Genomic DNA, 13053 nt, shown 5'->3' on the forward strand with positions numbered 1-13053 from the left:
ATATGTTATATGGAGGTCCGTTAAAACGAGGGAGGAGTGTACATACACACACATATATATATATATATATATATATATATATATATATATATATATATATATATATATATATATATATATATATATATATATATATGTCATGAGGATGCCGGGTTCGAGTCCTTGACAGTACCACATTTCAATTTCTGCATGTCGGCCTTTGATGGCTTAGAATTAAAATGCATTGTGGTTAATATATATATATATATATATATATATATATATATATATATATATATATTTGCCCTACAATACATATGCAGCCACTTCAAATTTGTACACTACTCCCAAACACAGAAAGAAAGTGCCTTCTTCAATATCTGCATCGCACAATTTGGATCCTTGATTCTCTCCTGGCATTATTACCTCTTCGCCTTTCTCTTTCCACTGACATGGGAACGCTTCTGACGACTAGATTTTTCAAGTCGTTTCAACAGCGTTCACCAAATGATCACAAATTCATACACCGTCTAGATAACAAGAATGCATGTGACGTCATGCCTCTGTAATGAATCCCTTTCACGTTACGATTGTTTCATGTCTCTCAGAAGCCGCGCGCGCGCACACACACGCGCGCGTGCGCACACACACACACACACACGCACACAGATAAGACCAAAATTGGATTATGCAGCGTCACTACGGACACTCAGTACAATAAAAACATAAAAAACTAGAAAGAATTCAAAGAGCATTAACAAAGTTGGCACCAACACTTAGCAAGTTGACATACGAACAAAGACTGGACAAACTAGACTTATTAACTCTGGAGCAAAAAGAAAAGGGTGATTTGATAACCATCTATATAATTATGAAAGGGATGGAAATCCTTGATAGGGATGATCTGCTAATGGGACAGAAGAAATACAAGAGGACACAAGAAGAAACTTAAAGGATGACAGTTACAGAAGAGATCTGAAAAAGAACAGCTTTCCACACAGAGTAATAGATACATGGAATAAATTGAAAGAGAAAACAGTGAGTGCTAAAACTATACATGACTTTAAGAAAGAACTGGATGCGGAAAGATACAACTGCGGGTCACTACGAGCATAGCTCTTCTCCCGCAAAATACAACTAGGTAATTACACACACACACACACACTATAGACTGTAGACCAGTGCCCTTGTCTACTACAATAGCAGAAATGTATGACAAAATATAAGTGAATGAAACATTTCGAGAAGGAATATAAACAATCAATTTGGATTCCGAGAAAGAAGGTCCCATACATCTAACCTACACGTATTTTACTCGAAAGTGACTAATGTGTTGCATGAGAATGATGGGTACGCTATGTCTGAACCTAGAAAAAAAAATAAAGTGCCACATAAGAGATTGATATAGAAATTGGAAGATATTGAGGAGTTTCATATGACGTCACCGGTCACGTGCCCACTATAGGGTCGGCCAAATTGGACGTCTAGAGCGAGTTATAAACACAGGGATAGTTGGAGATCAAAGTCTATCACAAAAAATGGGGATCTTTAGTGTTGCTGTTGGCTGCAATAACAGATAGGAGAGAAGGATTGTTGCTATGAAGAGGGAAGGTTGGGAGCCAACTCCACACTGTAGCGCCCGTTTCATATCAGGTTGGTATTTTATTTCCGATGTGACACAGGTTGTCGAAAATACACATTATTTCATTTATTTAAAATCATAAATCTCCGAAAATGGACTTACAATCAAGGACCTCACATGGGGGGAAGGCGGCATTTTGGGGGCTGCAATTCTAGCCTGGACTTGTCGCACACAAGGCTGACAAAATAATAATAATAATAATAAAAAGTCAAAGGAGCCCTGAACATTTTATCGTAATCGACGATTTTTGAGTTAGAATTATCTAAATACTAAATATCTTACCTTATCCTTTCTGCAATAGGGACATCTGACACAAAATTTAAAACCTGTTTAATTATTTTGTAAGCCTACATCTAAAATAAAAATAGGCAGTAAGGGATGGTGGAGGACGGAAGTGGCGATGGGGGGCAGGGGGCGGCACGAGAACTTGCCTAGAGACGGCACTTTAGCACGTCAGGTCTTACAATGTAAATTATATTAGAGTGAACGTGGTTAACACACCCTATATTTTGCTGATAAATCTTAAAATATTGTTTGAAATGTCATGAAGGTTTGTGTACTTTATCAAATTGGAACCCCAAGATCAACAGCAACACCAGCATCGCCACAGTGAACTAGTCAAGATAAAATTAACCCTTTCATTACAAAGGACAAAAATGTGTAAGACAATAAGTGAATGAATAAATGGATGAATAAATGGATAAATAAATAAATTAATAAATGTATTAATATAGTAAGAATGATGGTAAATACATAGACAATAAATAGATGAATAAAGTAGAAGATAATAGTAATAGACAATAAGTAAATGAATAATAAATACAAATGAAAAAATAATGAATAGATAATTAAATAAATTAAATAGAATTACTCATAATTGATCTATGGACACGAAACAGTGACAGCTGCAACAGGAAACAATTCAATGGAAATAAAATTGTCTACTGCTTTGCGACTAGTCGGCGATCCGGTGGACATCCAAGAGAGAACTTAGGTTTCCTGGGACCGCGAGAAATCTCACCACTTGATATTTCCTGGAGAAGACGATTTCTCATCTTGAGGTCCTTATTACCGTTTCATGCGAGGTGCTAACCACGAGAAATTCCTTTGAGTAATTACTACTTAAAGGAGAAAGAGCATCTTGTAGCACTGGTGTTTGGAGAAGAAACTAAGCGGGGACAAAAAATTAATGGTAAACCTTCAGAAGTGTCATTGTAAACTGACTCCATGCGATCTTATTCATCGAAGGAAAAAAAAAAAGTCTTCAAAGGATAAAATTATCATGATTAACCCAACTGACTTTATTTAGTCGAGTATGAATTAATCCGCTGCCCAGGCCTCTATTACAGGAGACTTACTCAAGTTACATTTTGACTTCCATACACCGATATTTTATTTTAAGTCTAACGAAATTGTGCGTGACGACCGTCACCCCCCACCCCCTCCCTTAGCCGTCAATGGATCCACTGCTCCTGTATAGAATACGTATCTGAGATATGGTCGGACTTGCCTCAAAATGCTTGAGCAAGATGGATTTATCAATTCTTTGTGAAATACTTGACCACTTCGTCAGGTTTCACAAGATAGTGTCACGCGTCGATGCGTCGTATATTCGTCAGGAAGCGTGAGAAGAAATATGTGTAGACAGTACAAACGAGTCCAGAAAATTAGGTGTGATGAACATGAATTTGTTCGACTTTTTCAACCTTACGCAGATGCGCATGCATTCCAATTTGATATGTATAATATATATATATATACAATACATATACATATATGTACAACATTGAACGATGATACATTTTAACAACCACAGTGATGATACATTTTAACAACAACAGTGATGATACATTTTAACAACCACAATACACTTCAATTCTAAGCCATCAACATCGGGAGACCCGATGGAGGCCGACATGCAGAAATTGAAATGCGGTACTGCCAAGGACTCGAACCAGGCAATCATGTGTGTGTAACTTATGTCAGACATATGTTACAGCACAGCAAGTACTCAACCTTTATCAAATGCGTATTCAAATTCAAGAGGCACAGAGGAGTGCTATGAAGTAGACAGACATTAGAAAACTCTTTGCCAAGGCTGTTGGTTCATGTGAGCCACAGCCAGGCCCTTCACGTGAGCCACAGCCAAATCCTTCACATGAGCCACAGCCAGCCTCTTATCAACTTCATCTGGTTTGAGTTAAGATGACTCACCTGATGATCCACCCCCATGTAAAACACAAAAGAACTTTAGGCTTAGGGAGTCTAGTGTTAGTTAAAATAAGTATAAATTAGTTCAAAGATAAACTAGTGTAATAAGAGGAGGAAAATCAGTCAAGTTGACACAAAGTGCTAGGAATTACATAAATAAAATGCCTTGACCTTAAACTTGCCTTAATTACAATGCCTCTAATAGCCTACAATGCCTTCTACAATAAATAATACAATATTCAAGCCCTCTATAATCTGGATTGGTAAGGTTTTTTTTCATATTTACATTTTCATGTGTTTATAAGAGTATCTTTCAAAATAATGGCAATATGCTTTATCTGTCACCCTCTTTTCCCTGAGCATGTTGGATAATTGGGTTTCTACAGTACTTAGTTGTACTGCAGGCTGAGCTGGCAAGACATGCTGCCTGCCTTACTGCCCAATATATCCTACATTCATCCTCCAGAATTTCCAGTTTTAGATCATAGCTTCTGTCAATTGGGAATGTATTTCTTTCATAACTTGACTTCTTCTACCCTACTCCGAACAGGAGCTTCTGTATAGGCTCAGTAATCATATACTTAACTTTGAAGCTGGTATAGAATACCCGATTTTATGGGGTATATTTTAACTTTATCAAAACTCTTTGAAGTGTACATTCTAATAAAAATAAAAATATTTTCATAATCTTTATTTGTTTTTCTGTGGTGAATTCAAATCATCACAGCACATGAACATGAATCAATCAATACAACACAATCTGTGTGAACAAAACACAATGACTTAGTCTACAAACATTATCTCCGTTCTAGGTCTCCACCACTAAAATAGTCTTGTGTTAACAAACAAAATGTATGTGTGCACATTAAATGAGTAAATTACACATGAAACAAATATAAATCTTTAAAAAATTGCCTTTTTTTGTTTCAAAGGTATTTTCCTCATATCCCACTATTTATGTAATTGATTTATGTCTTTTGTCCTTATAAAATTATAGTTAATGTGTCAGAAAGAACCATTTAAACAAATTATACACTAATATAATCTGCACAGAAATTCCTTACCTTGCATTTGTTTATCATAGTTGCAAACTTTATGAACTGAAAGTATCAATTTTTAGTGATAAAATCTATTAAACCCAGATATAATAACATTCAATTTGTATCTATTTCTGCATCACCAAAGTAAGTATGGACAGATCTTTGATGAGTTTTTTAATCATTTAGAAAAATATACATTGATGAACTGCAATAACCTACTACTAATATTTTGCTACATTAGATTCTTAATTACACTAGATCTGACCAACTATTAACATACATGATACCAACATAACTAGAACATCTTTATCACTGGACAGGCTAATTTTCAAAGGAATAATGAAGACTCACTTTTATATCTTGAAGAAAACCTGGTCATTTACACGTGTGTATGACACTGACACACACACACACACATACACACAAACTTAAATTTACCTTGCAGCTCTCCAATTAGAAGGAAAAAACATATGACAGAAAATACATTAACTTCCCTTGGAGAGGAACCCCCATGTGAGAAGTACAAGTCACAGCATTTGTGCCCATCTCATGCTGTGCATCAAGGCCACAGGAATGTGTTACCCATGCTTCAATAATTGCTTTTTCTTTTTTACAAAAAATTTAAAACTTACCTTTAATTTTCATTTATGACCCATTTTACTAGAGGGATACTTTGGTTGGTAAATTAACTTGTGCATCTATAATGACTGTTACCAAGGTACACTATATGATCAATGCACTTACCAATAATTTGTCATTATCAATTGAAGCAAATGAATGAAACATTTACCCAAAAAATTTCTATACCAAAAACATGTCCAATTTTATAATATACTTTGTTATAGTTACTTTATTTTCCTACCCACAGTATTTGCATTACAGATTCAATGAACAATAATTTTTCAAGTATCAGTAATACTACATACTTTTCGATATGTATACTTTTCATAGAAAACATGCACAGCACAGATGTTTTTCCTTCATGAATAATGTACACACATACCATTCACTGCATTATCACTTCAGTGTGTTTGTCAATTTACCCAATCCCGCCAAGTCTTCAGGATGACAGCAGCTACAGAAATAATTTTTCATCTTTCAAATAATATTTGTTCTGATTTGATCTCCTGATGAACTTATTGGAATTGCAAGTATATACAATGGACTTTGCATATATTAATTTGTAGATATAAGGAACTGTACATGAAATTATCTATATGTATAAAAACTAAAGATATGATTACTTTTGGATGTACTGAACTTGAACTTGTGATACAAGTAGTTTATTGGGACCTGAGTGAAAAAGATTTTATATAACTAACTTTACAAGAAAAAAAAAAAAAAAAAAAAAAAAAAAAAAAATTAAATAAACTGGTAATTATATCCTGAACTTCTTAACAAATATTAGTGATCATCTTTTATTAAAAGTATCTATTGGCATATAATGTCAACTGCATAAAATCTAGCCACTTTGTCAAGTCTTAATTTTAACCCTTTCACTGCAGAATGCATCATAAATGTTTTCTTTTGGCTCTCTTCAAGCAATTCTATTCAGCTGAGAGAAAGGTCCCACAGTAAAAGGATTAAAACTGTATCAACCCTTTTATTGTGGCAAGTGACACTATATTCTGCCTATCCCAAGGAGAATTCATTCACTCAAGGGAAGCCTCCTGCAATTTAATGATTTCATTGTCAACAATTCACCAGCACTTCTATCCTTATGGGCAATATCACGCTGTTGCCACGGGGTATTTAAAGTAAGTAGAAAGTGGGTTTATTTGGTAGTATAATATTCTTATGATATGGGAATACTGACGTGTCACATTAGAAGGTTTATTGCTGTGGGACAATTATAATTTGGAAAGGATGCAAGTCTCTTGTAGAAAAGGATGGACATGATGGTGTGTTGGTGTTGCATCACTTAAAACTAGGTGTAGTGCAACTGTTGTTTCAATAGGAGGGGGATTAGATGTTGCAAGGGGTGTAGATAGGGCATCCTGTGGTATAGTAAAGGGGTACTACATGGGTAGATGGGAGGGTCATCTCCAGACATGAGATGGCCATGTATAAGACAAGAAACCCCTGTCCATATGCATATTTGTGTTACTTCAATGTACTTGTGGGAAGAGGGTCACGAGATATATGAAGTTTGATTGTCTTTGTATGGTTTGTGAACTGTTCCCTCCAGCATTACTGCAACATGTTTTGTAATACAGACTTAGTTGTTGTTGTTGTTGTCCTGGTTGTGAGAAAACTGAAGGAGACTTTTTGGACAAATTTAAACAAGTGTTTTGACATTTTTGGGAGGGAGGTAAATGTAGTGGTGTTGGGGGATCTCATTGTGAGAGGAGATGAACCAATGGAGTAGTTGATGTTGGAGATCTGTTTAGAAAGGGAGTTGATGATAATGTTAAAAAACACACTAAATATAAATACAAATGGGAAAGGGTGGATAGGGCATTAATGGATTATGCAGTGGTACCTAAAGGGAGGATTGGAAGAGTTCTGGATGTTTCTGTTTCTGTGGGAGAGTGGGGGGAATATTGAATAATCTTTTGGAAGAAATAAAACTGAGAATGAAGGAAAAGTGGAAAAGGAAGTAAAGGGAGTGAGTGGTGCTGAAAGTAAACAAAATGAAAGAAAATGATAAAGAGGAAGAATACCAGAGGCTGAGAAATGGGAGAGATGGTGAGGAAGGGGAAACAAAAGTAAAAGAATGGGTATATTTCAAGGAGGAATTGACAAAGAGTGCAAACTGGGATGAGAAGGATTGGAAGGAATAGAAGGAAGAGTAGCGAATGGTGAAATGAAGATGTAAAGGTAGCGGTAGAAGTGATGAAGTGACCTTATGAGGATTGGTTCCAAGGTAGAACAAGGGAAGCACATGAGAGGTACAAGAATAAAGCAGACACAAGAGGAGAGAGGCTAAGAGGGCAGCAGATGTAAGATGGAGTAGAAGTTTGATAGGAAGTTTTTGAAAAAAAAAAAAAATAATAATAATAATAATAATGATAATAATAATAATGAATAATAATAATAGTAAAATAATAATAAAAATAAAATAAAAGGAAGTGAAGAGAGTGAAGGGGGCCCAAGTCAGGTAGAGAGGAAATGGTAAGGGATGCAGATGGATAGATAGTAATGGAAGTGAGGGCAGTAAGGGGAAGAGGGGTAGAGTATTTCAGAGATTTGCTGAATGTAAGGGAGGTTAGGGAGGGATTGGATATGGCAGTGGGATGTGCTAGGAAGATGACTGTGGTGGGAAAGGAAAATAAATGGGGGTACAAAGAGCTTTGAAAGTGATGAGTTTATGTGGCAACTGGGTTTTCTGGGTGCCATGCACACTGACTGAGGGAAGAATAGTTATAATGACTTGTCTAATGAGGTCTATTGTGTGCCTAAGACAGGGGGATGGGTGTCATTTGTAATGTCCGAAAAAAGGAGGTACTGTTGTAGTGGACTGGCTAGTGAGGTTGTTTAATGTGTGCGTAAGGGAAGGGAGGGTGCCAGAGGACTAGAGGAGTGCTTGTATAGTTCTGTTTTACAATGGAAAAGGGGACAAATGTGAATGTAGTTATAGAAGGATCAGTTTGGTAGGGAATACAAGGTTGGATATATATATATATATATATATATATATATTATATATATATATATAAAAAGATGAGGAGAGCATGAATAGAAAAGAAACTGGCAGATAGGGCTAATGAAATATTGTTGGGATTGGCTTGGACACATGGAAAGAATGAGTGAGGAAGGATTAGTAAAAGAGGTCTGGAAGGCAGAGGTGGTTGGAGTGAACTTGAGGGGATGACTGAGGATACGATAGATGGATGAGGTGAAAGGGGCTTTGAGCAAGAGGGCAATGTCAGTTGAGCAAGGGAGGGGAAAAGGAAGGGAGAAGGCAGGGATAGGGGTGAGAAGAGAATGGCTGTGTTTGGATATTTTGACGTAGCTTAAAGGTATTTTCTCCTAGTCCTCTCTCTTTTCTCTGTTGAGCAAGGAAGGGAGGGTGCACGGGTTGGGGGGTGAGTGTGGAGTAGTTGTGTGTCAATATTTTGATACAGCCCAAAGGGATTTCTCCCAGTCTTCTCTATTTTCTGCATGAGTGGACAAAGAGAGGGGGAGAGCACCTATTAAGTGAAGTGGCCTCACTGAATTGCTTCTGACCCAGGCAATGGGCAGCAGACAGGGATGACCCTTTGTTCAAAAAGAGCCTAGATGAGAGGGAAACAAAGGTGGTGGATGGGAGTAGGTGCATGCTTTTGACTTGGCTATCTCCCTTATAAAGAGGAAGTTCTTGGTGTATAGTTTGTCAAGTGTAGTTGGAAAGGCATATGGGAGGATGTTAAGTGTGAGGATACAGATAGAAATGGAGAGTAATTGGTAAGGAGCAGTGTGAGTTTTGGAAAGGTTGTGGGTGTGTGAATCAAGTTTTTGAGGTACAGTAGATTTGTGGGAAATTTTGGCAAAAGGTAAGGGTGTTTTTTGGGCCTGTATGGATTTGGAGAAGGCTTATGACAAGGTAGACAGGAATGCACTGTGGGAGGTACTGCAGTTATATGGGATTGGGGGAAAGTTAATAAGGGTAGTTCAAGAGAGTAGAAGAGCATGTGATAGGGTTAGAAATGATGAGAGCAAGTGGTCTGAGGTGAAGGTGGGACTGTGACTGGGCTGTGTCATGTTGCCACGGCTGCTCAATGTGTACATGGATGGGGTGGTACAGGAGGTGAATACGAGGGTGATGGGTAGAGGACTGGAACTGGGTAGAGATGGTGGAAGGAAGTTAGAACTGAGCCAGTTATTGTTTGTGGATGACACTGCATTTATGATGGGGTCAGAGGAGGGTCTAAGGCAGAGTAATGGAAATTGGGAAGGTATGTGATTGGAGGAAGTTAAAAGTAAATGCTAGTAAAAGCAATGGAATAAAATGTACAAGGGGAGAGGGTGGCAACTGAAGAAAATGGATAGTTTTCAGTAATCTGGGTCACATATAACATGATATGGAGTAGGGATGGAGGTAAACCACAAAGTGAGGGAAATAAGTAAATCTCTTGGGGGATTGAATAGTTCCATGAGAAACAGATATCTGGGGATGGATGCAGAGATTATATAAAGAGGTGATTGTGACTATGTGGCAGAATTTTGAAATTTAAGAGAGGCAGAATAAAGTTTAAAGTATTTTAGATGAAGTGTCTGAGAAGTATGGTGAGGTTTACAAGGATGGATAGAGTTAGAAATGAGGAAGAGAGGAGAGAGGTGGTATGAAGGGAACTGGCACATGGAAAGAATAAGTAAAGATGGGCAAAAAGAATGTGGAAAGCAGGTGAATGGAGAGAACCTTCTAGGGGATGACAAAAAATGAGATGTATGGATGGAGTGAAAGGGGCTTTGGGCAAGAGAGGAATGCCTGTTGAGCAGGGAAGGGAGAGGGCAGGAGATAGGGATGTGGAGAATGGTTGTGCACAGAGATATTTTTATGCAATCTTAATGGATTTCTCCCCATCTCTATTTTTTGTATGAAAGGTTCCTGTGTAAATGAAGAGGCCCTGTTGTGGATATGCTGTGTCTTGCTGCATTGTTTCTGACCCAGGCAGAGGGCAGGAAATATAGATGACCCTTCATCCACAAGGGAAACAAGTGGGTGGTAGGAGTGGATTGGGTGGGAGTGGGTGCATGCCCTGGCAGGCTACCTCCCTTATAAGGAGGAAGAGATCCTTGGTATATAGATAATATATAGATTATAAACACAGGCAAGTTGGGAGTTGGAATTCTTCAAAAGTCAATATCAGCATGGGGATTGTGATCTTCCTATCATTTACTTTCTTAGTTCAGTATACTGTACTTTTATCTTTTATCTGAGTTTTTCCTCAAGTTCTGTCTCTTGAGTATTTCAGTAGTTGTGAAATTGTGACTGCTCTCGTACTACTGTTGAATGTTACATGTGTTTTTTGTTTGGATTGAAGCATCTCCAAGGGCTGAGAGGGAGCAGACTGTCATATTGGTTTTTTTTATTTCCATTCCACAATTTGGGACCCACTTCCTGGGGATCACATTTGACAAGGTTTTCTACACAAAGTAATTAAGACTTTGTTCACTTCAAAAAGACCACTTTGCTGAAAAAGATAGTTCAGTAATGGTGGTTAAGACCAGGATGTTTAAATAGTCTACTGTAAGTCGGGTTCCATTCTCTCTCAACACTGGTTTAGACGTTGGTACAGTGAGGCAAGTCCTGGAATGCATATTTCACTTATTGGAATTGAATTGGTGGAAACTGGCTCAAGCTCTGCCATTTGGTTTCATCATCAGCAGCAATAATTTTCCTCAGTGTGTGGGAGGGGGAATGATCAACTGCCATTATGTTATCGTAGTAGATTGTTACTGGAGTTGTGGGGAAGGCATCGTTACTCCATTCAGGGGAGGTATCTTGGAGCATGACAGGGATGCAGCAGAGGGACTTGGATTTGAGAGGGCTGTAACCTTCTCCTTGTTCTGTTGTCTTCTTCATCATATATAGTTCTTATTGCAATAAGGGTGACCTTGCTGGGGGTGGCTCCCCACCCAAGTTAGGTCATGAGAGACTATTTTTGAGGCACCTTTCCTTGCCTCCTTCCCATGTGGGGTGAGCAGAGTGGATCCCAGAAAGAGCTGCTCAGTTCTGCAGATTGCTGTCAAGGTGTATTGCTCCAAGAGTCTCTATTTCAGGGCAATCATTGAGCCTGCACTACTTGCCATGTGAATTGTGACAAGGGTCTTCCAGAAATCAACATCTCCTGCCCCCAGCATCATGCACCACTGACAGAAGAATGGGTTAGTTATGGGAAGAATGAAGTCATTGTTAGATAGGAAGAGGAAACTTTTGATAGCGTCTGAATATGTCAGTCTCAGTCATTACCACCTTACACTTAGTATAAATTTCCCTAGTGGGAGTCAATCCCAGGAGGCACCACAAGGTGGTGGGGCAGAAGTTGGTCTTCCTCCAGGTAGGAAGTCCAAGCACCGCTACAATCTAAGGGTTAATTATGTATTTGGGGCTTTCTTTAGTAAGCTAATCTCGTATCAAGCAAGTTCAAAAGCTTTGGCAACCTGAGGTCGAACCATAAAAAATTCTAATAACTAAAAATTATACTGAAATAACTATTATCATGACGAATTACAGATATCTAAAAATCTGCCTTTCAAGAAAAGACTTGGGTACCTTATAAAAAATAATGCAAGGATTCTGCAAATGACAACACAAGAACAGTTTACCATACTGGTTGACCTTATTTTTACACTAACCTCTGAAATCCTAAGAATCATTAAATTAAATCTGGGTATCCAAAATATAATTATAAGTTTTTACTATAATTTTTCCCCAAGTCCAGATTCTCAAAATTGCTCTCTTTGCTGGACTTGCTAACGAGTGACGAGATGGCCCTATGATTAAGAGCACACAATGAGAGCCATGCAACAGGGAAAGTAACAACAGAAGCAACAAGCATTATGTTCAAGCAAGAGTTAACCCTTTAATGCTGAGAGGTCATATTCACGACTCGACTCATCTTTGAGAAACCCCTCATCCTTAATGGGTTAATGGGCCACACTTGTCATCTTTGTGCCGGCTACATGCACAACCCTGGCAAAGCATAAGTACAGCAAACATCTCTCAGAATCTACACTGAACAATGAATCAATGAATTACATATCACAGTATCATGTCTAGGCTATTGGCAAGGCAAACATTTTCTTTTGTATCCCAAGAATGGTTCTCTCCAACAGAGGGAAACATTTAATCATGTATAAACCCCTTCAGTTTAGTAATGCCTTTAACAAATTTCATTCAGGCTAATGCTTAATCCCCCCGCCCCAAAGCTCAGGGCTGGACTCATGATGGAGACCCTAATTAGTCCCAAATAGGGGGGGGGGGGATCTGCAGTGTTATTACAGCAAAGAAAAGTCCCTAGGTAAATATAAAATACATGTATAGAACTTTGTGCTCCAAAAACGCTATTATTTGATCACTCATCAAAAACAATGGTAATATAAAAATCATATCCATAACTTGTACCAATTTTAGAATGACAATCATCATAGAAAATACTACTAATAATAGTAATAATAATAATAATTTGTACACTGAAATGTTCTTACAGCTGCTTCAACAGCTAGTATTTTATCATATGCAGTAGACTATTCCAC

Source organism: Oratosquilla oratoria, chromosome 18, assembly GCF_046742065.1.
Source record: "Oratosquilla oratoria isolate Oo_2021 chromosome 18, ASM4674206v1, whole genome shotgun sequence".
NCBI classification, from domain to species: Eukaryota; Metazoa; Arthropoda; class Malacostraca; order Stomatopoda; family Squillidae; genus Oratosquilla; species Oratosquilla oratoria.